General features: G+C 44.6%; 1 protein-coding gene across 1 annotated transcript in view; it reads left to right on the top strand.

The window, feature by feature from the left end:
* JAZF1 (JAZF zinc finger 1) overlaps positions 1–25,934 on the top strand; it is a 330,823-nt gene that overhangs the window by 156,577 nt on the left and 148,312 nt on the right. The gene's annotated exons all lie outside the window — the stretch shown is intronic.

Here is a 25,934-nt window from a genome sequence, read left to right as displayed (position 1 = left end):
TTTCATAGAAGATAAGTGGCTAGCAAGTGTGGTTCTGATAGCCCAGTCTGTCCCATGTCACAAAGCACTTGCATTATCTCATCTTCACTGCCACCAAATGAGACACAGATCATTATTTATTCATATTTTATTGATAAGGAACCAACTTGCCAAAAGTGGCCCAACTCAGTAAGGGGCCAAGTCAAAGAAAGTAAAAGTGAAGTTGCTCAGTTGTGTCTGACTCTTTGTGACCCCATGGACTATACAGTCCATGGAATTCTCCAGGCCAGAATACTGGAGTGGGTAGCGTTTCCCTTCTCCAGGGGACCTTCCCAACCCAGGGGTCGAACCAGGTCTCCCACATTGCAGGCGGATTCTTTATCAGCTGAGCCACAAGGTAAGCCCAAGAATACTGGAGTGGGTAGCCTATCCCTTTTCCAGCGGATCTTCCTGACCCTGCATTGCAGGCAGATTCCTTACCAACTGAGCTATCAGGGAAGCCAAACCAAGTGCTTATGGAGTGTCTGCTGTGCACGCCACCCTCTGCTGCGTGCACTGTGGTGTGGCCCATGCGGCCAAGAAGCCAAACAAGCCTCTCAAGAAGGGGGGACATAAAGAGATTTAAAAAACAATGTTATGAAGATTCAGGGACACTTTGGGAGCAGAGGAAGCAAGAAGTGGTCAAGATGCCTCAGCCTGGTGCCCAGTGACCAGGCTCTCCCAACCACACACCCCCCACCCCCCACTCCTGTCCTTGTTCATCATATGCTCACATGCTCCTGGTATCAGCAGGTGGCAGTGGCCTTCCCTCCCCACCTCTGCACCCGCTTCATCCCCCAGCTGTTAACAGCAGTCGCCAGCATTCGTGTGTCCTTAGTGTGTGCTGCCATCACTTTTACATATGGTTTCATTGATTTGTCGCAACTACAACATGAAAAGTATTATTCCTGCTTTTAAGATGAAGAAAAAAAGAGTTCGAGAGGTCCGGTAACATTCTCAAATGTATGGTTAGGAAGTGACAGGCCCAGGAATTCAGTCCGGTGTTGTCTGATTGCCAGGCCCGTGGCCTTAACCGCCTGCTGTCAGTGCCCTCGTGCCCACCTTTACGTGGCCCACGCTGCTTGTCCTAACAGATACGTGCTGCCTCCATGGAAGCCTCTCGTATCTCCCGCACCAGAACTCCCGGGGCCCAGGTGTCCTTTCTCTACTTCTGTGCTTCATGCCAGAAAGTCTGTGGTACCAGGACCCATGACCGCGTCTTCCTGGCCCCAGTACTGTCTGGGGTGCACCAGGGCCCCCAGGTGCTCTGGACGCTGTAGTCACTCCATCCAACCTGGGGTTCTGCAAGATGGAGGGTGTCTGGCCTCCATCCTTCACCAGAAAGCTCCGGGGTGTGCTTGGGAAGAGAAATATAACATTGAAATTCCAAAGAACTGGCTTCTTTTTCTGCTTCCTCCCCTCCTTTCTCAGACTTCATGAGAGGGAGATATAGTTGGTATTTGAATGCCAGTTCCATTTCACTTTTAAGTAATCAGTGTATTTCAGTAAGTCTGCTACCTGGAGTCTCAGGTGCCAGATAAGAAGCAGTGCTCACCCAAGAGTTTCAGGTACTTGAAAACGGTGACATTCATCAGAGGTGTTAGAACTGATACATTGGAGTACAAATGCCAATATCACAATTAAACTGCCAGCCAGCATATATGTTCCTTGATACAGCAGCTGCTTCCTTTCCTCACTTGTGCTTCGGTGGTATGAAAACAGTGAGTTTGTGGTTTGAAAACATTGCAGTTCTTTAAATGCTGCCGAATGACAGATGGTGGCAATATCACGAAGCAGGTCCGTTTTGCTCTGGCGCCATCTATGTGTCATGATGCTTGTAGCCACAAGATGTCAGTGTGGTATCAGTCCTGGGTGTCTGCATGAAAACTGCAGCCCTAAGCATTTAAGTCCAAAGAGGAAGACACAGTCCACGAGCTTGGCTCGCCTTGCCCGTTTCCTTGGGCTGCGGTGTTAGTCCACAGACTGCCTTTCCTATGAGTTTTCCCGGTGCAGTTTTCCATTGGTTCACACCTCATCAGGAGGCTTTTCTTAGTTCTCTCTCTAAATGTAAATACTTTCCTACCTCCTACTTATGCACGAATAACCTCAGAAATTCCCCCCATTTTGGTGTCATCTCAGCACTTTACAGACTTTGCTAAAAGATATAAGTAACAGCATAGTTTTCTCTCTGTCTCAGGATGGTTTTTTTTAAGTAGTTAAGGATGGGGGGAGAAGTATCTCTAGTCATGGTACTGTTAGGGTTTTTTTGTTTTTTTGTTTTTTGTTTTACTTTCTCAGCCTCTCTTTATTTTTTGGCAAAAACTTAACCTCGAGAAAAAAAATAGGATCTTGTGTTAACTGTGCAAAGGACACAAAAGAGGGAAAGTAGTGCTCAGGGAAGATCACAGATATGTGGGAGCCCTGCTGTGCTCCTGCAGCCTTCACAGAGAAGGAGGTGTGTGATGGCCATTTTTCTGATGAAAGAAGATGAAATATCTTTCCCAGGGTCAATTAACTAGTAACCAAGTGCTAGAACCTGGATTTGAACCTGGGTCTATGAGCTTGTGCCTTCCCAAAGCCTGGTAACATTACTTTGAAAAATTTTCATTTTATTGAGTTACTATATTACATAAGTTTCAGTTATACAACATAGTGATTCATTATTTTTAAAAGGCATACTCCATTCATAGTTACGGTTGGTAACATTACTCTTGTTCGACTGTCTGCATCATAAGAAAATGAGGAGGAGCCTGAAGAACCTGTGCCCACATTGGTCAGCAAATATCTGTTGGGTTCTGGCTACGTGGAAGGTCCCATGTTGTGAATAATATCAAGACCTATTAAATACATTCTCTGCTCTCAAGAAGCAAAACAGAGTTAAGGAGAGGGATCAAAAAAGACATGGGCACGTAGGTCAGTAGAAAACCATCAGAGAACGGTGGCATTTCCTGGGAGTGATGGAGGGCAAAGCAGAGGGCAGTGCCATGGTCCAGCCCTTCCATGGGCTCTTTATTATATCAGCCGGAAATAAATCTGCTAAATGAAAAGAGTATTACTGAGGTGGCCTCTACCTTGACTGTGGTTCTAAGATGGAATTTGAGAAGGGGGGCTAATCCAAGCGGCCAGAGGTTGCCACCCATGCATGCCTTTGCAACCTAGACGTGGTAAGATTACACTTAATCCTCTCTTTAGGTGGTCTGGTCCAAGGAGGACAGGTGAAAGCAAGACAGGAGGCATGGTTTGGTGTGGCAGGGCTGTTTCCAGTTTCCCAGCCCATGGCTCAGATGTGGAGAACAGACTTGAAGCTTCTGGAAAGATTTGGTAGGGGAAATAGCAGAGTGCTTCTGGCGTACAACTTTAGAAGTACTGTGTCCATGTGAAGAACTTGGCAAGGAGGAACAGAGGAGCCACAGGGATGACTGGACATTTGAAAAATAAGACCTGAGAGGAGAGGTTAGAGAAACAGAGGTTATGTAACCTGGAGCTCCTCAGCGGTGACTTTGGCAGACTTCTTCCAGAACAGGGCTCACAGTATCTCAGCCCAGAGAGCAGGGACTGACCCTGTTTGTCCATACAGAGTGAAGACAGCTCCAGCTGAGCCACGAAAATTTTTGATTTGATCCATGAAAAAGTCTGCCCTCTGCGGCTGCTGTGAACACAGAATATGTCATGGAAGGAAGTTGATAGAATTTTATTTTTTCCCTGTTAAAAGATACAGTAAAACCTTTTATTAATTACGGTGTTGGAAGGCAGGCTTGACTTGATATTATGGAATCTGTTGTATTGACTTCTGTTCTTGGTTTGAGAGGGACATGATCGACCTGGAGAATATCCGGTTTCATATAACAATGGATCATGTTTGTTATAATAATGGGTCTGGAGAGGATGACTACATCATTTTTCTTTGAATCTGTAACACTTTGGAGAGTGAAATAGGGTGCTATTAATAGCATCCTGAGGCATTAGGCATAAATGATATTGTCCCAACGAACTGATAAGTCGTTACCCTGATCCTGGGATTATCTTGTTAGAGTAACCTTCAAATATAAATTTCATGTGCTCTCCTGCTTAGACTCTTCTACCTTCCTCCCAGCCTCATCCCTGCACCCCTGTGCCTTCCCCTGCACCTTGTCCTTTCCCAGCCTCATCCCTGCACCCTGCCCCCAACCTCATCCCTGCACCCCTGCCTCTTCCCTTGTACCCGATCCTCTCCCAGGCTCATCCCTGCCCCGCCAGCCTCATCCCTTCAGCCCTGCCCCCTCCCCTGTACTCCATCCTCTCCCAGCCTCATCCCTGTCCCCCCAGCCTCATCCCTGCACCCCTCTGCCCTCCCCTGCACCTTGTCCTCTCCCAGCCTCATCCTTGCACCCTGCCTCCCAACCTCATCCCTGCACCCCTGCCTCTTCCCTTGTACCTGATCCCCTCCCAGCCTCATCCCTGCAGCCCTGCCCCCTCCCCTGTATTCCATCCTCTCCTAGCCTCATCCCTGCACCCCCACCCGCTCTCCTGTATCCCTAAACCCCTCCTCCTCCACCCCTATCCTGCCCTTTACCCAGCTGGCTTCTTTTATCCTTTACATCTCAGCTAAAACATCACCTTCTCAGAAAGGCTTTCCCTAACCTCCTTGCTGAGATTCTCCATTTTACCTTCTAGCTTGTTCCCTTCAAGGAAGTGGTCACAGGTTGAAATTATTTCCTGTTGACTGTCTTTTCCACTAAAATGTATACATCCTGCATGCTGGAATCATGTCTGGCTGCTTCACTGTGTCTCATCGTGGATGCTGCCCCGGAGACAGGGATGTGACACGGACGTGGCTCCACATCCACTCATCATTGTCCTGACTTTCCTCCATGCCCAGAAGGTCTCAGGTTCTAAAACAGGACTTGGCTGCATCATATAAATTCTTTTGTTCAACAGAATCGATTACCTGTTAGGTATACAAACCTGTGTTCAGAGAAGCCTGAAACCCCTGTCCTTCTTGGATGTAGGGTATCTGGCAGGTTGAATAATAATAGTGTTTCCTGTGCCGATGAAGGGACCAGAACCTTCCCCAGCTGCCCTGCCCCTGTTCTTCCTGATGTCATATACATGTAGATGCACAGTCTACATGTCAGTCAGGCGTGTCTGACTCTTTGCAGCCCCATGGACTGTAGCCTGCCAGGCTCCTTTGTCCATGGGAATTCTCCAGGCAAGAATACTGAAGTGGGTTGCCATGCCCTCCTCCAGAGGATCTTCTCCACCCAGGGATCGAACCCAGGTCTCCCATACTGTGGGCAGATTAGTATATATTCACTTATTTCCTTATTGACCCTTTCCCTGTCTAGAATGTAAAGTCCAGAGCAGAAGGGGTTTTTCTCTATTTCATTTGCTGCTATATTTGCAGTGCCTAGAGTAGTACCCACACATAGTAGGGTGTGCAGTCGGTATTTGTGGAGTGAAAGGATGAATGAGGTAAAAGCAAGCAGAGAACCCCTGGCTGCATTTAGGACTTTCATGGGCCCTTTGGTGAGGGCTGGATTTGACTGAGAGGTGGAGGACATAAGATAATAGCACAGATCAGGACAAGGAGGAACCAAGTAGGCACACGCTGTTGGTCTAGAAATCAAACCAGTAAGCTCTCAGTTTTACTTCTTCAACTCTCAAGTGATGTCTCCTGGGCCTCCCTCCCGTCATCCTCACTCACTCGGTCTGGGCGAGACCCAAGGCGGAGGCGTCGGGAGAAGGCTGGCCGCCACACGCATTCCTTGGTATTGGCATTCAAACAGCTGAGCGAAAATAGCCCTCCTCAGGAACGCGTGGGCAGCCGTGAATGCCCCACTATTGCAGGGATTAGATTCCAGTTTATGAGTCGTCTTGGCCTCTTAGCCCCTCTTATCCTACCCTCCCATTCTAGCAGGTCCACCACCTGTTTTTAACTCCTTTGGAGGTTGAACAATGTAAGAAATCAGTGTGTTGATTTTAACAACTTCAGGAATCATCGCTGAGTTAGGCCACTGGAGCACGGGGAATGGGCTTTTAGCTCTGCCCAGATGCGGTCCACTCTGAAGCCAAGAAGGAATCTGGGCAGGCCCTATAAGACACAGGTGGCCCCGTGTCTGTCCCAGTGACTTGAAATTCCGCCCTTCACTTCCCTCCTGTGGGCTCAGAGACTCTTTTCTGTCATCGTTAGCAAGCCTCTGCTCTTTGGAGAGCCACATCCTAGGGCTGCTGGCAGGTAACACATGAAGGGGTCCAGCTGGGCTTCAGGGTCCGTGGGAATGTGAGATCAAATGTGGACGGCTCTGGTGGATGTGAGGGGAGAGGCAGAGGCTGGGAGCCTTGGGAGCAGGTGGGACCAAGTTTACATCCTTCACAGCTTTCCCCCAAGGGCACTCCTGAGATGGGGGAGGGTGTCCCCTCCACGGTACAGAACGAACAGTCCAAGGAGGCTCAGACAAAAGGGGGTCCAAGGGAGCTGGTGTCTGAGGGTGTGTTTCAGGCCTGCTTTCAGCATAGCATCCTCATTGAAACAAACACCAGCCCTTTTGTGGGATGGGGATTGGAGATGCATGTGTATGTGTAGTTTTCTTAGTTTTAAACTACATTTTGAATTAGGAAATATTTCAGAAATATTTTAAGCATACAGAAAATAATGCAACAGATATCTACTCGTGTGTCTACTGCCTTGCTTTAACAAATGTCTCAGAGTGTCCTAATTTTTCTAAACAACCTCTTATTGTAGAATAATTTGAGATTGACAGGAAAATTGCAGACAGTACAGAGTTAGGTGTTCTCACACCCAGTTTTCCCTCTTAGTGAACATCTTACTTTAGTATAGTATTCGTGCACACTCAGTCGTTTCTGACTCTGCGAACTTACGGACTGCAGCCCCCTTGGCTCCTCTGTCCATGGGATTCTCCAGGCAAGAATCCTGACCCAGGGATTGAACCCACATCTCCCGCATTGCAGGTGGATTCTTTACCGCTGTACTACCAGGGAAGCCCTTAGTATAGTATGCTTGTCACACTTATGAACCAAACTGATAATTAAGTAAAGTTCATACTTGACTCAGATGTCCTTTTTAACCGATTGTCCTTTTTCTGTTGTGGAATCCCATCCAGGACACCACATTATATTTAGCCATTGTGACATTTTCTAGAGCCATGATGTCACCATGGCTGAATGTAAGGCTTTATCATCGTTGTGTAGGTGAGTCCTCCACCTTCATGCCCCTCTCGTCCTAATAACAGAGGTCTTTTTCAGAAGCCACAGTTTCCTGTTTACTTCTGCTTCAGAAACTCCTTGCAGATTAGCTTTTTCACAACCCAAGAGTATTTAGTTTTCAGACATCCAGATTTATCACTGCTGGCCAGAATCCAGAGGACCAGTAACTAGCCATGGGAGCGAATAGCCCTGCCCAGGTCACTGTCACGATTCCATTTGTGCCGCTCTTCAGTGGCTTGTGTGATTGGAAGGCAGTGGGAAGGGCCGGCGAGCATTCATTCCTCCTTCCCGTTCCTGGAAACCAGTAACCAGTACACTCGTGGGAAAACCTGATACACTGGGCATTTTCCTTCTTCCTTACCTTTGTCTCCTAAGAAAGAAATCTCTTAACTGAGAGCAGTTGAAGAAAACTTGCATTTTTTTTTAACCCATAAGTAATTCTAATACAGCATCTAGTTGGGTGGCTATTAGAAGCTTGGATTTTAAACCACTGTATTTTTACAGCTGTAGAATCTAGTGTTTGAGTTGATTTAACAAGCAGCCGTGGGTTTGTTTTCTGGCCGGAGTCTGCCAGTGGTGCTCTGGGAAAATTTGATCATGGGTCTGTATTTCTAGGAAAGTGTTCTGTAATTTTTACTTACACGTTGATGCTGTCTATTATTCTTGCTGGCCACACCTTAATCCTTGGCGTGAGCACTTGACAGATGATTCAGATACTTAAGCCATGAAAATGAAAGATCCCCTGGGGGAGTTGGGAGTCCACAGGGGTGGTGTCCTTGGCCCTGGGCTTTGGCCAGCAGTCCCTCCCTGTGACATTGCCCACAGTACCACTTCCCTTCACCACACAGCCCCAGCTGTCACGTGTTACCACCTGTAGCTGAATCTAAGCTTATTAGGCAGCTTTGATCCTTTATAGTGCGATGGTTCTGGAAGTATTTGTGTCACCTGGGAACCTGTTGCAGTTGCATATTCTCAGAGGTGGGGTCCGGCAGGCTGAGCTGTAACAAGCCCTCCACCTGACTCGGATGCACATCCAGTTTGAAGAGCACTGTTAGTGTATACCCCGTGCCGGTGCCCCTCCTGGCTTTACCCTCACTCTGCAATCATTGGACAACATTTTATATTCATTCAATTAATACTCAGTGAGCAGGCACTGTGCTGGGTGCCAGGGTGGGGCTAGGTGGGGAGGGCGCGGGTGGAGGCGGGTCGAGGGTGAGCCGGCCACGAGGCATGTCCTCGGGGAGCTCAAGTCAGCAGTGATTCTCAGGCGTGGCTGCACATTAGAGTCACCTGGGGAGCTTTTAAAACTCCAGGTGCCTTCGTTTAGTGGCTCTTCCATCTCAGATCAATTAAGTCAGAATCGCAGGAGGAGTACCCAGGTGTAAACTAGTTTATAAAGCTCCCCACCCCACCATGAGAAACTCTGGCCTTGTGGGAGAGAACGCTAGTTGGGCGGCTGCAGAGCTTGTGGTGAGTGTGACTTTGGGGTGACTGGAGGGGTGCACTGGGAGCAGACGGGAGGGTTACTTTACCTAGGCTGGGGTGGGTAGTAAAGGTGGGGATATATCTGCAAAGTTTTTCTCAAAGTTTTTATGTAAAGAAAGGTAAAAACGTGGTTTAAAGGTGAATCCACATGTGATTTCAGAATGAGCCGTAGAGGAGTTCAGGAGAGTTGCTTTCTCCTACAGTGCGTGTAATTCCTGCTCCCTGCATGGCAGTGGCAAAGGGCCACACCTAGAGTGGCCAGCATGCCCTTTCATCGGAATTCCTTCCCTGGAAACGCTTGTCCTGGCTTTGTCTCATGGTCCACTCAAATGCGAGGGCTCCCCACGCACTCGTGTTTGTAAGAGGAGGCAGCTGAGGAGTATAGCCCACAGCCCTCAGGGGTCTACAGTGACCATCCCATCAACAACCAGCTTTCTTCCCAAGGATTTTCATCTTTCTTTCCATGCTTTAAGAGGTTTTTTATTTTTAAGACATAAAGGAGATGTTTATGTAATAAATAATTCCCTATTCATGAGTCTCTCTACTTTTGATTCAGAAGGTCAGGTGGGGAGATTTAATATGAAATATTAGCTGTCTTTGCCAATTGCTGTACCCTGTTACCCTGCTGTAAGCCAGAAATAGAAGCGACCTGTTTTCAATGACAGATCAAAATTTAGTGCTATGTTGATGGTCCAGAATGAAGATTTTTGACACAGTGAATGAAATACATACCAGTGCATTTCTGGTTGTGATTTAGCTGACCAAGTAGTTCAGTTATAATTATATTATTTTTACTCCTGGAGATCATTACTCTAAATGAAAAATGCTTCAGTGTCCAGACTATTAAGATGTGGATGGTGAACTTTATTTAAAACAAAATTATTATTATTTTTTTTTTCTTTCTGGACTGTTAAACAGCTTTATGAGCATGTGGAGGCTAGAATATGGTTGTTAGCATTTAAAATTAAATGAAAACATGGAAATATTTTTTGGTGTAAAAAGTAAACTTGACTGTCAATTATTGTATACTGCCTTCTGTGACCCATCTCTCCTGGTCCCTTAAGCCCCTTATAATGTAATGGGGGACATGTCTAGTAAATATACAGTTGACATAAATCTGAGCATATAAATATTATAAAAGGGCATTGAAGAGAAGAACTGTAGGAAACAGGGCGATGGGTTTATCATTTTGTGTGAAGGACCATTGTCTTGGGGATTGAAGTATCTTTTAATAGTAAGTAAAGTTTGATCCGGAGAAGGCAATGGCACCCCACTCCAGTACTCTTGCCTGGAAAATCCCATGGATGGAGGATGCTGGTAGGCTGCAGTCCATGGGGTCACTAAGAGTCAGACACGACTGAGCGACTTCAGTTTCACTTTTCACTTTCATGCACTGGAGAAGGAAATGGCAGCCCACTCCAGTATTCTTGCCTGGAGAATCCCAGGGACAGGCGTGCCTGGTGGGCTGCCGTCTACGGGGTTGCACAGAGTCGGACAGACTGAAGTGACTTAGCAGCAGCAGCAGAGTTTGATCTGATCCCTGGTCACTGTGTTGTTTTCCATTGACAAACACTGGGCTCTTATTACTAGGGTGTTAGAAGAATTTTAAATATCCTCTCTCCCTCACGTTTAATAGGCTGAGTGTTTATAAGGGACAAAGATAGTGTAAAAATCCAGCAAACAGAATAGTGTTCTCATTGTGACACCTCTCTCCCTGCCTTTCATGTAAGAAAACAGAGGCTGGTATTTGAGTTGAGGAACCCTTGAGCAAATCAACATTTTCAAGAGACCGGGTATGAAAGGTATCTCTCCTCCGTATCACACCTTTTCATGCAATACAGTTCTGTGGGTAATACATTTTAGAACCCAAAAGTTTAAACTGAGACTTCAGTAGGAGTCATTGGAGTAAATCTGAAAGGTAAACTTTCAGGAGACTGTAATCGAATAGATTTAACCTATATTTATGGAACGGAGGAATCTCTAGGTGATTATCTTTTTTCTCTTCTCTAAGGACCTTTCTTAAACTCTGCAGGTCTGTTGTCTGTTGACTTGATTAATGAATATTTTGCCCACTAAAATTGGCCATTAATTATTTCTTCTGGTTGCAGCAATAATTACATCTTTCAAGTAAGATGTAATTAGCATAATAAGCAGAAAACACCCTGCTAGGTAATGTGGGATTGTGGAGGAGCTAGTTAGTTACCACCAGAGATAGTTGGTATACCACATGGTAAGCAGCAGTTTTCTGGAGCTGACTTCCAGCAGTTATATTTAGAAAATACAGATTAGGTCACCCTGGGCATCCTAGGTGGCTCAGTGATAAAGAATATGCCTGTCAAGGCAGGAAATGTAAGAGACATGAGTTTGATCCCTGGGTCTGGAAAATCCCCCTGGAGGAGGAAATGGCTACCCATTCCAGTATTCTTACCTGGAAAACTCCATGGACAGAGGAACCTGGCAGGTTACCGTCCGTGGGGTCGCAAGGAGTCGGACTCGACTGAGCACGAATATGAGACTATGTCACCCCAGAATGGGAATTTCAGTGAAGTAGCTCTGTGACACCATTGTTAGAAAATACTACTTCCTGGCATTTAATTGTGATGTCATTTGATAATTAACAGTTCTTTTATCTTTCATTCATTTATTGATCCTTTCAGTGATCACAGTTACGTACCAGCCTCTGTACTAATGGCTGGGGACAAAAGGAAATGGGTGGTGGCTCTGGAGAAGCTGAGTCTGTTGGGATGTAGATAATTTAAGTGTAATTCAGTCTCTTAACCGAGGTGTGTACTAAGGTGAATTCTATTAAGTAGGTTCTGGAGCGCTTTGGAGGGGAGGTACCCCATGTAGTGGACTTGGGAGGATGAATCCGAGCATGGCTACAGAGAGGTTGGGAGGAAGTGTTCCAAGTTGGGGAAGCAGCCTATGTTACAAAGGCTTATCAGCAGAATATGTCTCTCTCTCACCCTCTGATTTCCTGCTGGTACTTTTCATTGGCTAACCCTGGCCAGAGAGCCTGGGTAGACTAGCTCAAGGCAGAGAAAGGCAGGCAGTGAATCTGGTGAGGCAAACAGGATCATTAGAACATAAGGTATGGAGTGTGAACGAGGTGTGTGCAGAGGACAAGATGAAGCTAGGAGTTCTATGAAGAGAACTTGGGAAGATGAGTTTGGAGCCAAATTGGGAAGGATCTTCTATAGTTACCTAAGTCTTTTGTCTTATAAACAGTAGTCGAGTGTGGGGTGGGCTTAATGCATGCTATTATTGACTTGTAATTTAGCAAGAGTTACATTTTTTAAAATATCACTATTTGGGACTCATGAATGGTTCATAAAATCAATTTAATGGATTGTCCCAATATTTTAAAAAATGAAATAATATCTTGGTTGCATACAGTGAAGTTGGGTAATGTTTTGTGAGCCTTCTGTATATTTCTGTGGGGGAGATGTACTGGTTACAATTTAAAATATGTATAGCACTGTTGAAATATTGAGAACACCCTCAGCTAGATCCTTGGGTAGAGTGAATTGAAGGGGGAAGAGATGACAGGCAACATGGCTGTAGACAGCAAAGAACATATCTATTTTAAAAGTGTATGTTATCTGTGCATTCCTTTTTTAATATCTTTATGATATTGAATCCATGTCTAGAGTATTAAACCTCATCTCCAGTAAGCTGAGAAAATCCATCAGCCTCCCTGTGTTCCATTTTCTGGAACTCAGCTGATAGTAATGTTTACCAAATCCCTGAAGTCTCCTGAACCTCTCTGAGGAATCCGATGTCTTGCGATTACTTTGATAATGCTTGTTTTACTTAAGCATTATGGGGAGTTTTGCATTTGGTTTGAATGTGTGATAAAATCATTTCAGTGTGTTTTGGTTTATAAATTGAAAGGCTTTCCTTTTATCTCTAAAGCACGTTAATTGATCACACTGTTTCTAGTTAGAGTAGCTTAATGAACACAGCTGAAAACTAGCCAAAAAGTTTTCTGTCTCCACTGAAATGACACATGACTCTTGGGAAGCGCAGTTGGAGAGCTTTCTGATGAAGGTCCTTACTCTGGTAGGAGAAAAGCGCATAAGCACATGCTTGCTAAGCTTCAGGAATGAAGGCAGATGAAGTCTAAGTCCTTTATACAAAGAACTCAGGTCACTTTCAGTGTATAATTGAAGTCTTCTCCTCCCCGCATAGTATTTGTTTAAGATACTAACAAGTAAATAATGTTGCATAGGGTTATTCTTACTGGGGAGATGATACCTGCAAGGCCACCTTAGGTTGGCAGCCGGACGTGGGGCCTTAGCGTTTGTACTGGAATCGCTCAATTCACAGATGATTCTTATCTCAAGCTTGTGACGGCGGTGTGCACCATCATTTCACAGGAATCAAAACTAATTTGCTTAAAGCCATAAGTTAGAACTAGCTGGTTTCCTGGATGGCTCAGAGGTAAAGAATCCGCCTGCCAATATAGAAGATGCAGGTTTGACCCCTGAGTCAGGGAAGATTCCCCTGGAGAAGGAAGTGGCTTATTCTCCATTTTTCTTTTCAAAACACTCCATTATTCTTACCTGGGAAATCCCCATGGACAGAAGAGCTGGTGGACTACAGTCCATGTGGTCGCAAAAGAGCTGGACATGATTTAGTAGCTAAACAAGAACTGGTTAGAAGGAAGACTAGAATCCAGGTCTTCTGGATCCAGATCTTATGTTAAGATCAGTCATCCAGAGGAGAAACTGAATAGGAGGTGAAGGTGAGTTACTGTTCAAGCCTGCGTTGCAGATTCTGGCTTTCATCACAGTCTGTTTGTGTTTTTCATTCCAATGCTTCCATAGAATTCCAGTATTTTAATGAGAAGAAAAAAAAAAATCAAGAAAAGCCCAGTTGGCAATTTGAGAACATTGCTATTGAATATTGTGACAGAGCTAGGTGGTGCGTGCATGCTAAGTCGCTTTAGTCGTGTCCTACTCTTTGCAACCCCATGAAGTCTAGCCTGCCAGGCTCCTCTGTCCATGGAGTTCTTCAGGCAAGAATACTGGAGTGGGTTGCCAGCCTTTCTCCAGAACTAGGTGGTGGTCAGGGTCAAGTAGCTGCACTTGGAAGTCACACCTGGATCTAAAGTCCTGTCTCTGAGCTGTGTGATCTGGACCTTTTCTGAGTCTTATATTTTCCTTTGGGAAAGGGGTAGGAGGTGTACCTCCCCTGGGTTTTCATGAAGATTGCACAGAGAAAGGAGCTCATTCTTCATGGACTCATAGTAGGCGCTCAGCAATGATTATCCTCTTAACTATCAGTTATCATTGCTGTTCATGCGTGCTAGGTTGCTTCAGTTGTGTTTCAGTCTTTGCAACCTTGTGGACTATGGCCTGCCAGGCTCCTCTGCCCTTGGGGATTCTCCAGGCAAGAATACTGGAGTGGGTGGGCCTTGCCCCTCTCCAGGGGGTCTCTCTAACCCAGGAATCAAACTCGCACCTCTTACGTCTCCTACATTGGCAGACGGGCTCTTTGACCACTAGTGGCACCAGGTAGGTTCTCACTGCTACTTAAGAACAATTGATCATTCACAGATGTAGTCCAATGGTGTAAACACTAAATGCTTTCAGACCTGACTACCTGCAATAATAGCAGGTATAGTTTATTAAGTATTTACCATGTAGCAGCCACTACACGCTCTGTGCCGCTTGTCTCTTTTAATCCTCATAATAATCTCATAACGTGTACAAACTATGAATCACTGCCTTTCATGTCAGAAAACTGAGACTTAGGCTGAGAAACTTGCTCAGGTCACAGAGTTAACTAGCCAACTGTGCCCATGATTATTATATTGCCTTGCTACAGAAATGAAAGCCCTGGAGAGAGGAAAAAAAAAAGAGCAACAGGAAGTCTGGAGTTGCTTCCCAGACGTTCTTCCACAGAAGCCAAGAATTCCAGGGGCCATCTGCCATGTGCCAGGGCCTTCCAGGCCCAGATTGACACCATCAGCGAGACTGATCTGTGGACAGTCCAGCATGTGCCCCTCCTCATTAGCAAGTAGAAGGAGTGCACAACCCATGCAGATCGGGGAGGAATGAATCCCTGACATCTGTACGACCTTTGTGGCCCGGGAGCCTGCACGCCTTGTTCCTGGCTGCTATCTGGGCACAGAGATGCCATGAGGGATCCCGGAGCCTGCCAGGCAGAGCTTTGCAGATCAGCCATCCACCTCAGTGAACTGTAACTGATGTGGGCCCTTACATTTGATGGCTTTCAGGCAGAACAGCCAGGTCACTCCAAGTCCAGATGTTCAGTTGTTTCTCTCCTGCCTCTGCCTCCCTAGGAGATGAGAAGTAATGAGGGCGATTCCTTTTGCCAAATCCTTAACTGGCTTCCAAAATGCACAATGATTATGCTTGGTTATGACCTGATTTCTAAGTGAGGTGAATAATAACAGCAAGGAAAACTGCACTGGTTGGGGCCAATGTGAATGACAGAAAATTCTGAGCCATAGAATACTTCACGGAATGCAGTCTTACTATTTTAGGAACATACTGTGAAGAAAATCAGTGACCAAAAATAAAAGGTTGTGGAGGAGGGGATGGGGGAGTTCCCAGTAAGAGGGCTTGCCAGACTTCTTATTGAGTAGATAAAAATCGCTCACAATTCAAGGATTGTTGGTGTTTGGTTGATTTATGATTTGCTTTTAAAGATATGTGATACTAATAGTCAACATAATCATTAAGCTTAGCACTTTCTTTATAAAATTTAAAGATTGGGGTGGAGGTGGTGAAGACCTGAGTCTTAAGTCAAGTCTGAATTCACACTTGGATTTATTTATAAAACTTTTAAATTATTTTCAATAAATCATTTACAGTTTTACAGTTTGTCTTTTTAGTTTGGGGGGAAAATGCAAACTGATTTAATGACTTTCTAAACCAGATCTTCATCCCTTTTCTGATTGCATGTTAAAATTTTTGGCGATTGGTTTTAGGCATCAGAATTTTTGAAAGCTACCCAGGTGATACTAGTGAGCAGTTCTAGTTGACAAAGAATCACTGGTCTCTAGGTACTTGGTGGCGTAGAAATGACTGAAACCATATGAGACAAACTTGCTTATAGGACCCATAAGCCTCACATCTTCAGACTCAGCACAAGGCTTTCTTCTCTGCTTGGAAAAACCTATTCCAAGTGGCTCACCTCTGTTTATTCCTGCCTTTTCTCAAAGTCCTTCCAAGTATTTAAATCCTGAAACATATGTAAGCAAGGAGTGATTTCTACACTTCAGCAGAAAGTCTTTTTTTTTTTTTTTTTTTTTACATCAGCCCATTTTTTATTATAGATCACTGTAAGTCATTCTCCGGAGTCTGGTCTACTTGAGAACTGGGAGTTTGATGGGTGACTGAAGGGCCTTCAGTGCCTAGCATGCAATGCTTGACAGATACTTGGCCTCATGTAAATATCAGTTGTTAACGTTAATTACTATAATCTTGATTTTGTGTTTTCCTAATCGGAGCTTACTTCCTTATCCACTTTTTCGTCTCTGGAATCCACACTTGCCCTAAATTTGTATTTTGGTCAGGGGATTAGGAAGGAACCTTCCTGAGGTGAAGATGAGAGGGATGTCATAGTGCATGTAGGTTTCAGGTAAATGTAATTCATGATATCAGAGCTGCCCTTTAAAGAACTGAAAAAAAAAATTTGGCAGGTGGGGATGGAATGGGTTACAGGGAAAAAAAGGAACAAATGGGAACAGATCTGCATTAATAAATATTCAGACCAAGTCACACTCTTATGTCAGTGTTTGTAGGTGATGTTATTACATGTAGTATTGGGTGATGGAAGTTGCGCACACTCTCATTTTTCACTTTAATTGCTTGCCTGAAAAGATCCTGACAGCTTCAAAGGTTACTGCTGGTTGCATTGTTCATAACTCAGAAGTAATATGCATGTGTAATTTGCTTCATTATTGCCCACTAATAACCAATTCTAGAGAAAGTCCTAAAGCCACCAGAGGAGCCATAATTTGACATAATGGTTTTCCCTTCTTCTTTTTCTCATTCTTTTAATTATCCCAGGCTAAGAGTGAGCCACAGATGGTGTGATGATGTGACTGTGATTTTACTCTGATTTTGTTTTCATCAGCTGGTATATTAATTTTTAAAGAGAATTTTTAAAGAATCTTAAAAGGCAAGACATATTACATAGTTCAGATCAGAACTTTGAGTCCAACAAAATAAACCAGCATTCCAGCTCTTTTGTTCAGATTTGGTTTGGCTTCATGTAACTGGAAAACCCTACATAGCAGTGCCTTAAGTGGAAGAGTTTGTTTCTTTCACTTTCAGGAAGTCTGGAGGGGGTCAGAGTGGTGGTGGGCCTCATGGGATTAGGGATCCAGGCTTCTATTGTGTTGCTTAGCCATGTATGACTTCTATTCCCCAAATTATTTCATATCCAGATTAGATGCAGGAGGGGAAAATACCACAAAGAAAGGCTCATGACTTTAAAGGGGCTTCCCAGAAGTCTTAAATCCTATTGACAAGGCCTTAGTCAGAGGGCTGCACCTGGCTCAAGGAATGCTGGGAAATGTAGTCTTTATACCAGTCAGCCATGTTCCTAAGCATTATGAAGGAAGAAGGGGCTTCCCTGGTGGGCTCAGATGATGAAGAATCTGCCTGCAATACAGGAAACCTGGGGAAGATCCCTGGGTGGGGAAGACACTCTGGAGAAGGGAATAGCTACCCACTTCAGTATTCTTGCCTGACTGAGTGACTAACACTTTCACTTTTTTCATGAAGGAAAAAAGGGGGAAATGACTACTTGATGAAAAAGTAAAAGGGAAGTTGCTCAGTCGTTTCCGACTCTTTGCAACCCCATGGACTGTAGCCCACCAGGCTCCTCTGTCCATGGGATTCTCCAGGCAAGAATACTGGAGTGGGTTGCCATTTCCTTCTCCAGGGAATCTTCCCAACCCAGAGATTGAATCCAGGTCTCCCGCATTGCAGGCAGATGCTTTAACCTCTGAGCCACCAGGGAAGCCCACTACATTATATGAATGATGAGTTCTCAGATTTTCTGTGTATCATAATACCACTGACTATAAAATGAAGATAATCCACAACACTGCAGAGTTTGATTTCAAAATATTCTATGGGCTAAAGAACCAACTAGTACCTACACCTAACACATTGCTTATTTAATCCTCATTTCAACCCTCATGCAAAAGTACTATCCTTATCAAAATTGTAGATGAAAAAAACTAAGACTTAAAGAGGCTATACAGCTAATATTGAAAGGCGGCATTTTGACTTGTGTGGGGGAGTTGCATTATAATTCTTGGCAACACCAAGAAGTGGGAGCAGGGATTCCCATGGGAGGATAATTACACTAGTGAGCCTCAGAGACTTGGGCAGCAAATCATTTAAAACACTAAACTCGGGGACTATTTGGACTCCGGTTTGTTTTCGTCCCAGTCTTTCATATTCACTCCCTTGTGAAGTTTACCAGTTACTTGGTTTCAGATGCAGTGCAGCCTCTGGCTTTTCTTTATCCCTGGCAGAATTCTACTAGGTGTACTAGGTCCTCAATCAGTACTGGTTTTTTTCTTTTTTTTCCTCCTCAGTACTTTCTGATGAATTGGCTGAGTTAATGTGATAACCGAGTTTTGACCCAGGATGGCTAGGTTTTTGCTGTATATCATTGTTTGGTTTGTGGTACATGGTCTGCTTCCAGTGCCTGCTGGAATGTGGCATTTTGGTGGGAATCTCCAGTGCTGCAGTCCCTATCTGTGTCCTGAGCCCTTTATCTCTTCTTCCTTTGAGTCGTCTTGCTTCTGCAAAATGTCTGCCCACACATCAGAAGCAGACCTCCTTTTCTTGCCTGTCAAACCCTTTTCATTTTCTAGTTACTTCCTTTTGGTAATGAGGCCGTCAGCTCTGTACACAAGAAAAAAAATTGTGTATTTCCATTTCTGCTTTCACCAAATTTTATACTTCTTTCTCCCAGTTTTTTCCCCATTTTCCACACCACCCCCCAGTTATTTTTCTAAAACATGGAACATATCAGTTTACTCCTTCTAAGGCTCTCTATTAGAGAACATTTGGAGAACATTTTAAACCTTCCAGGACGTGGGCCTGATCTGAATTGCAAGACTCTTCATGCAGAGTTCTAGCCACACCTTCTTGCCCCCATCTCTGCTCGTTTCTGCTTCTGCTCAGACCATTTTCTGATTCACCATTTTCTCACCTTTTCTGACTGTGTATTTAGTTTCAAGACTTGTGTAAAATTTCCTTGCAAGAAGTTTCTCTGATGCTCCCTGAGAAACCAGTTTTGTTTCTCCAGCAGTTAGTATAGTCCTCTAGGTTGGCACAGAATCCAGTCTGTCTTGGATTATTGTTGATTGTGAATTGTGTGGTCTTTGCTGCTCAGTTGTGAATCTACTGACTTAGAATTTTCCTTACGTAGTTAGTGCATGACAAGAGGTCAGTATGTCTTTCTTGAAACGAATTCAGGTTCTTTGTCTCTGTGAGGAAAGTCCGAGCTCTTGTAAGTCCAAACAACCCATATCTTTTGTAGCCTCCTAACCAGCCTTTTGACTTAGACCACAGAAAAGAGAAAAAGTCTGGAAGCAAGAGCTCCATCATGATGATAGTCGTAGAGCTCTGGCCCGGGGTTTCTCAGTACCTGCACCGTTGGCATTTTAGGCCAGGTAACTCTTCATTGGAGGGAGGGGAGTGCCGTCCGTGTGCATTGTAGGGATGTTCAGCAGTGGGTCTAGTGGCCTCGATCCACTAGATACCAGTAGCACCCCCCCCGCGCCCCATTGTCTCTAGACCTTGCCAGACATCCGATAGGGGGTGAGGTGGGGGGAATTGCCCACAGTTCAGAACCTCTGTTTTAAAGGATCTCTATGAGAATCTTATAACTAAGGAATAGTGGCTCTTCCGCCCTACTACCTTTCCATAGTACCCACAGACTTCTCACCTGTGCTTTCTGCTTCACACTTCTTGCCATTTTTGGATCCCCTAACCTCACCTATGAACCACTCCCTATGCCTAGCTCCCTTTCCTTTAAAACCCAACTCAGTTCCTTTTCATCAGTGAATCCTTCCCAAATTAGCTGCCCTCCATTATTCTGAATTTTGCATTATTTTCTCTCCCTCTGTACATCTGTGTTTACTGGTATGTATTTTTCATGTCAGTGTCTCTCTCTGCTGGACAGTCACTTACGCTTGAGTCTGTTTTCCTTTCCTGTCCTTCTAACTCCATAGGGGAACAGACGGAGCTGGATGCTGACCTTTGTGTCTTTTGTGTTACGCATGTACGGGGCATTCATGTGTTTGCTCAGCCTATGTTCACTGACTATTTACAGAGCACTGGGGTGCTAAGACAGATTTGCAGGTGTGCGTGTAGCACAGTGCGTGGAAGAGGTAGTATATAGGTCAACACCCTGGAGGATGAGTAGTACTTTCTTGGGCAAACGATTTTAAGCAGAAGGAGTAGAAGGTCTCTTTATGAACAGCCATTTTCCTTACACCCTTCAGGAGAGGATTTCAAGAGCATCATTTTCCCTGCCTTATCATTTGTTACTTAGCCTCAGCCACCAGCATTTCCCTTCTCTTCCACATATCTGCTTATAGGCTCTTCCCGTAGGCACGAATGACACAGAAGCTCCTTTATGGTCTTTTGTATGACATGTTACTTGGATCCATCATCAGGTTCATTTCTGGGGAAAGCAGACATGTCCATTTGTGTGTAAAAGCATACAAGCATGTAAGATCAAATGAGAGTAAGTTTTGGTCTTACTCCTGTATAGAAGAATTGTATTGTTGTGTAACCCCAGGACCTGTCTTCAGGGCTGCTATATGCAGATGTACAGGTTGTGGGCTACGTAAGCATTCCTGGCAGCCATGATGGACTCTGGCAGTCTCTCTTGTACCAGGTAACAAGGTGGAGAATTTGGTTGGAGAGTGTGGACTTGATAGTGTCATACATATAAGGCTCCACATCTTTTACTCAGGAAAAATAGCTGCCACTCTCAAGCAGTCATCAATAGGAGTTTGATGGGTTGGTGAAGAGTTAGAAAGCACTCGGGTCCAAACGGTCTATTTCTAATAACTTTAGCCCTCTGGCCACGTCGGAAACTGGAAAGTCTGCAGTACGCTGTGTTTGTTTATAAATCATGCTCCTGGAGCATTGTCCAAACGGTTCTTGATTGAATAATGTTTATTCATTCACTTGTGGAGGAAAACTCAGGCTACAAATGGGAACATGGATGCTTTTTTAATAGATGGTGTTATTATACTGCACAATGTCCCCGACTTTGAGATATTTAACTCATAAAGTTTACAGCAACACTTAACTGCATCTGGATTTCACATTGAATTTGGAAAGGCAAGAATCTCACTGTAATTTGCACTGACTGCCCTGTAATGGAAATTATGGCTTGGGAAAAGTTTCAAATGACGTGTCTATAAACGAAAGAAAAGTTGATCCATTCAAAGGCTGGTTATGGGCAATTGTAGGATTATTTTATTTTTATTTTTGGAAGGACTATTGCCAGCAAGAAATATTTATTTCAGCAGCTGAAATAAACTAGCTGTGAATTAAATGTTGGTCTTTGTAAATTGTTGATTCATCAAAATTCAGTCCTAAAAGTGGATCGAAAAGTTGCAACAGAACTTTGCCGGGCTTTTAAGAAAGCTATAAAGATTGTATGGAGGCCAGTGTTAACTGGATGGTAGCAACGAGTTGACTTCAGAGGATGAGCAGCCTTTTAAATGGTCAGAATACTGGCCTAATGGTTCTGAGGATGCAGGGCTTCTGGTCCTAGCCGTGCTGTTAACTGAGTTTGTGTAAATAGGCATGTCACTTAACTTTCCAAGTCTCAATTTGTCTGCTCCTTTGCTTCTGTCTCCCACCATTTATTTATTTTGGTATCTCCCATTTATGTTCAAGACTTACCCTCCGATGTCTAATGACCCTTCCTTGATTGCTCTTGGCTCCTATTTAAGACACTGAGGCAATAAAAAGCTGATGGGAGGCTCTGGATAGAGGCGTGGATGAAACTTGTTGACTTATCTGCAGGGAAATCACTTGATCAGGGAATCGCCAGATGTCAGCATCTGGCCATCTCATCTCTGCACCCACTTAGCTTAATCAAGAGAGGAACCCTCCCGCCTGGCTGCCAGTGTTCTGAAGACCAGTGAAGTAGGTATATTTCTACTTTAATCTCCTTATTTTCACCCCTGTGTTCTCCCCACTCTTCCTTGGTCTCCACTGTGCTTGGTTTCCTGGTTCAGTGTCTGTGGATAATCAGCCTTTTAAACAGTTCTCCTGTTTTCAGCCCTAAACTTCCCCTTCCTTGCCTTTGGCAGCACCTGGCACCTCCAAGTCCAGGGCCTCTGGGGCTTCTACTGGGGGCTCCCCCCCTGGCTCATGTGTCTCCCCAGCTGTGGGCACTTAAGACTGTGGCTTCTTCTGTACTCCCTAGGTCACTTGCACTCCTGTATGAGCTTTCCATCTTTCAAAACACTGGTTGAAATCACTTGTCTGCTGACATTGCCTCATTTTTTTCTACCCCTGGAGAATTTGTAATTCCTTTATTTCTTCCTTAGTGGGGCTTTGGATATGGGCTTCCCAGGTGGTGCCAGTAGTAAGGAGTCTGCCTGTCAATGCAGAACATGTAGGTTCAATCCCTGGGTCAGGAAGATCCCCTAGACTAGGAAATGGTAACCCACTCCAGTGTTCTTTCCTGGAAAATGATAGAGGAGCTTGGAGGGCTATAGTCCATGGGGTCACAAAGAGTTGAACATGGCTGAACACGCATGCACGAGACCTTGGATGGTGAGGGAAACAGATGCCTTTGATCCACCTGCCATGTTTGACCAAAAGTCTTCAATTTTTCACATCATAAAATTAGTATGTCCATTTAATAACGATTATGCATCATCTCCTATATGCCTGGTGCTGAGCTGAGTGTTGGAGAGAGCAGAGAAGTTGAGGTGGCTCCCCTCTGAGAAGCATGAGAAGCGGGAAGGATAGGCCCGGAGTCTGTGGCATGGTCACACAGAACCAGGACAGTGCTGCGGATGAGGTGGTGCAGAGAAGGGCGGAGGGGTGCAGCGCTCAGCCAGGGATGTCGTGGAAGGTTTTGCAGCTTTGTGAGTTCAGCTGTTAGGGGGAAGACTGAGAACAGACTATGCCCATTAATTGTTACCAAGTGAGTCCACAGAACAGTGGTGTTTTCATCCCAGACCTTCAGTATCCCTCATCTGGCTGGGTGGGCCTTTGCCTCTCCAGGGTCTTATCTTCGGGGGTTGCCTTCCCACCCACGTCGTCTCAGGCCTCCCACTGTTGCCCTCCACACTGAGCACAGAGCCCAGTGTTTCAAGGATATAGAATTTGAGGAAGGCCTTCTTGGGGGTGTGACATCCTGTCTCCTCCTCACTCCTGCCTCCCAGCCTACAAGTAGCTCATTGCCGGGAGAGGCTTCGTTAGGCTTGCTGAGAGACAGTATAGCTGGATTTTTACTTTCTTACTTTGGAAATAATTCCAGAGGCATATAAAATCCCAGCAATGCAGACTAGCTGAAGCACAGCCAAAGCCCTTGAGCTCATCAGGTAGTCTCTGCTAACTCAGGAGACAACCTTGAGTTTTCCTGGAAGTTTGAAGGTAATGCTACCAAAGACTCGACACGGGCCCCAGATCCAGGCAGTTGGTCACCATGGTTCCCAACACCAGGGACAGCCGTGATGAACACATGCCTCCATCATGGAACAGGGGGTGCTCTTGGCCCTTCTTTCATCATGTGGGACTCTAGGTCTATCCAAAAGGGTCTGAAGGTTGTCCTTTCCTTATTCCTGCCATCTGCCTGGTTTTTCTCTCCACTGCTTGAGAAGTCATGGGAGTTGGTGCTATGACATCCAGCCTTTTGGCATTTAATTGAATCTGTAAAGCCACAGGACAGCAGGTCACGTGAGCTACAGCAAGCTCCACTTTGTGTCGCATCCTTAACTGTAGACCAGTATGTTTGCACTGTTACCCCGAAAAAGGAATGGTGCAAGAGGCACGTTGGTGTCCACTCTAGAGGATACGGTGTGTTAGAGGCTTTGAAGTAAGTCACTGGGTTTTTATCGCTTGGGTATTTCAAAGTACATTTTCATATTTGAATTCTCTTAGCCTTCAGTCGGCTTGAAATCTGTGACTGTGCTGGGATGATATGAGACAGAAAAGTCATCTCTTAGTGGTTTATTGTATAGCCATGAAAAGTTCAAGTATTCCTATCCCACAGGCCATTTACTGAGGTGGATTTTACCTCTGGGCAGTGACAGCCAGTGTTCAAGGTTCACATTTTCATCAGTACCATAAGCAAGCCAGAGAGATATCTGGGAGAACTGTGTACTGTAGCCCCTGCGGTTCGTATCACATTTCTTGTTGTAGCAACTTATGCAAAAAAAAAAAAAGAAAAAAGAAAAATCTCATCAGTGTGGCACATGGTTTAAGGATGTTCTTGGTAGAGTCAGTCGTCATCTCCAGTAGCTAGAGTTATACTCTTCTCCAGGTCATTCTGCTAAATGACGTCCTGTCTTCACGAAAAGGACATCGTCATCCTGCTGTGAACACCCTATGCCCTTGTGACTCTAACCCTCCTGTGGAGAGTTTTCAGCATTAGACAGTTCCTTTTCTGTCAGGGAGGGAGAAATAATGAAGGCAGCTATTATACTTTTACTGAATGTGGAAGGCTCCCTGGTGTAATTAAATCCATAAAATGGTGAGTCATGATCACCACACACCAGTCAGCCAGGAAGCGGGTGAAGGAGCTGATGTTTATTCTTGACTGGCCCCTGATGCTTTTCCTTCAGAGGCATGCATGCAGACTTCTGCTGACTGTGGGCACCAAGTACCTAATTTCGTTTTAAGAACGTGAAGATTTCATGGATGTCCTACAGGTTTCTAGGGAGACAGTAATCTGAGAAAGATGTCTCAGGCCTGGTGGACATCTGTCTGGAGGTTCTACTTCCTTGCTGGTTACGGAGTCTGCATTCCAGAAAAACAGGAGAATCCTGCCTGAGGTGCTTGCAGTATTGTTGTTATGGAGCGGTATTTGGAAGCTTCTGGATGTCTTTTTTCTTCACTACTCATAATTTGAGGCTATGTGAGCATACATCTAGCCTAGGGTTTTGGAAGATAGTGGAATAAGCTCAGAAGACAGTATTTCTGTAGGTCCAGTGATCTACGGACAGCCTCAGTTGCATATGTAATCATCATAGGCAGAGGAAATGCTGAATTACTGATCTGTTCTCACTTGCGCTGCCAAAAACCTCAAGACCCGACTTGATGGAGCCATTCAGAGAACCTTTGTCTCTTGTTTCAGAATTTGGCTTTCATGGACTTGCCATGGCAGAGACCCAGGAAGCAGGATTTCTGAATAGTATGTCTCTGAAATTTCTTGGCATAGGAAAAACAATAAACTGAACATGAGATTCTTAACTTTAACACCAAGAATAAAATTGCCACTACTGTCTGGTTTTAGTCTGGAGTGGAAAGCATTTGTAAATTGATTTTTATGCTGTCATTTTGCCACCCTTGCCCTGTGCCACTGTGTCTGCATCCTCTACCCCCCATCACCTGTTACCACACTTGGAAGTTAGCATGTGTATCTTACAGCCACCACGTGCAGTAAACACTGTACAAAGGTACTGGAAACAGCATCTGTCATTACATCAAAGAAGGTGCTATTGCTGAATGCAGCTGGAAGCGTTCTAATAATGAGATGGTTTTAAGCGAGGTTGTAATAAAAAGAAATCTGTGTGAAATGTCTGAACGTTCTTCTAAGAAAACAAAAATGTGTTCAGTTTCTTTATAGTTTTACTCTAGAAACATTGTTTTTGTGTATATTTAACTCAATCAGTTCTTTACATGAGAAACTTGAGAATATATGTATAGTTGTAAAAGTGCATTTTTATGTTGTGTTGGAGAAACACTGCCAGAGAAGGTTGCTATGGTTTTGAATTCTGTGTCTTCAAGGAGGAAAAAAATCCTCTGATGAATGTGATGTTTGTGGATTCTGAACCAGCATGAGAATTTCTGATCAAAAGTCTAGAAAAGTTATAATAAACTCATTATACAATTAGGAAGGAGAAGCGTTGTCCTCTAGAATGTGAGCCCAAACCTAGAGAAGTGTTGAGGGAATATGAACAATACTCAGTAGATTTTCAAATTGATGGAGCTCTCCAACGGCAACTAATTTGTTCCAGCATT

This window comes from Bos mutus, chromosome 4 (genome assembly GCF_027580195.1).
Source record: "Bos mutus isolate GX-2022 chromosome 4, NWIPB_WYAK_1.1, whole genome shotgun sequence".
In the NCBI taxonomy this organism is placed as follows: domain Eukaryota; kingdom Metazoa; phylum Chordata; class Mammalia; order Artiodactyla; family Bovidae; genus Bos; species Bos mutus.
Note: the sequence above shows the minus strand (reverse complement) of the source record. Positions and strands in the feature narration are given on the sequence as shown.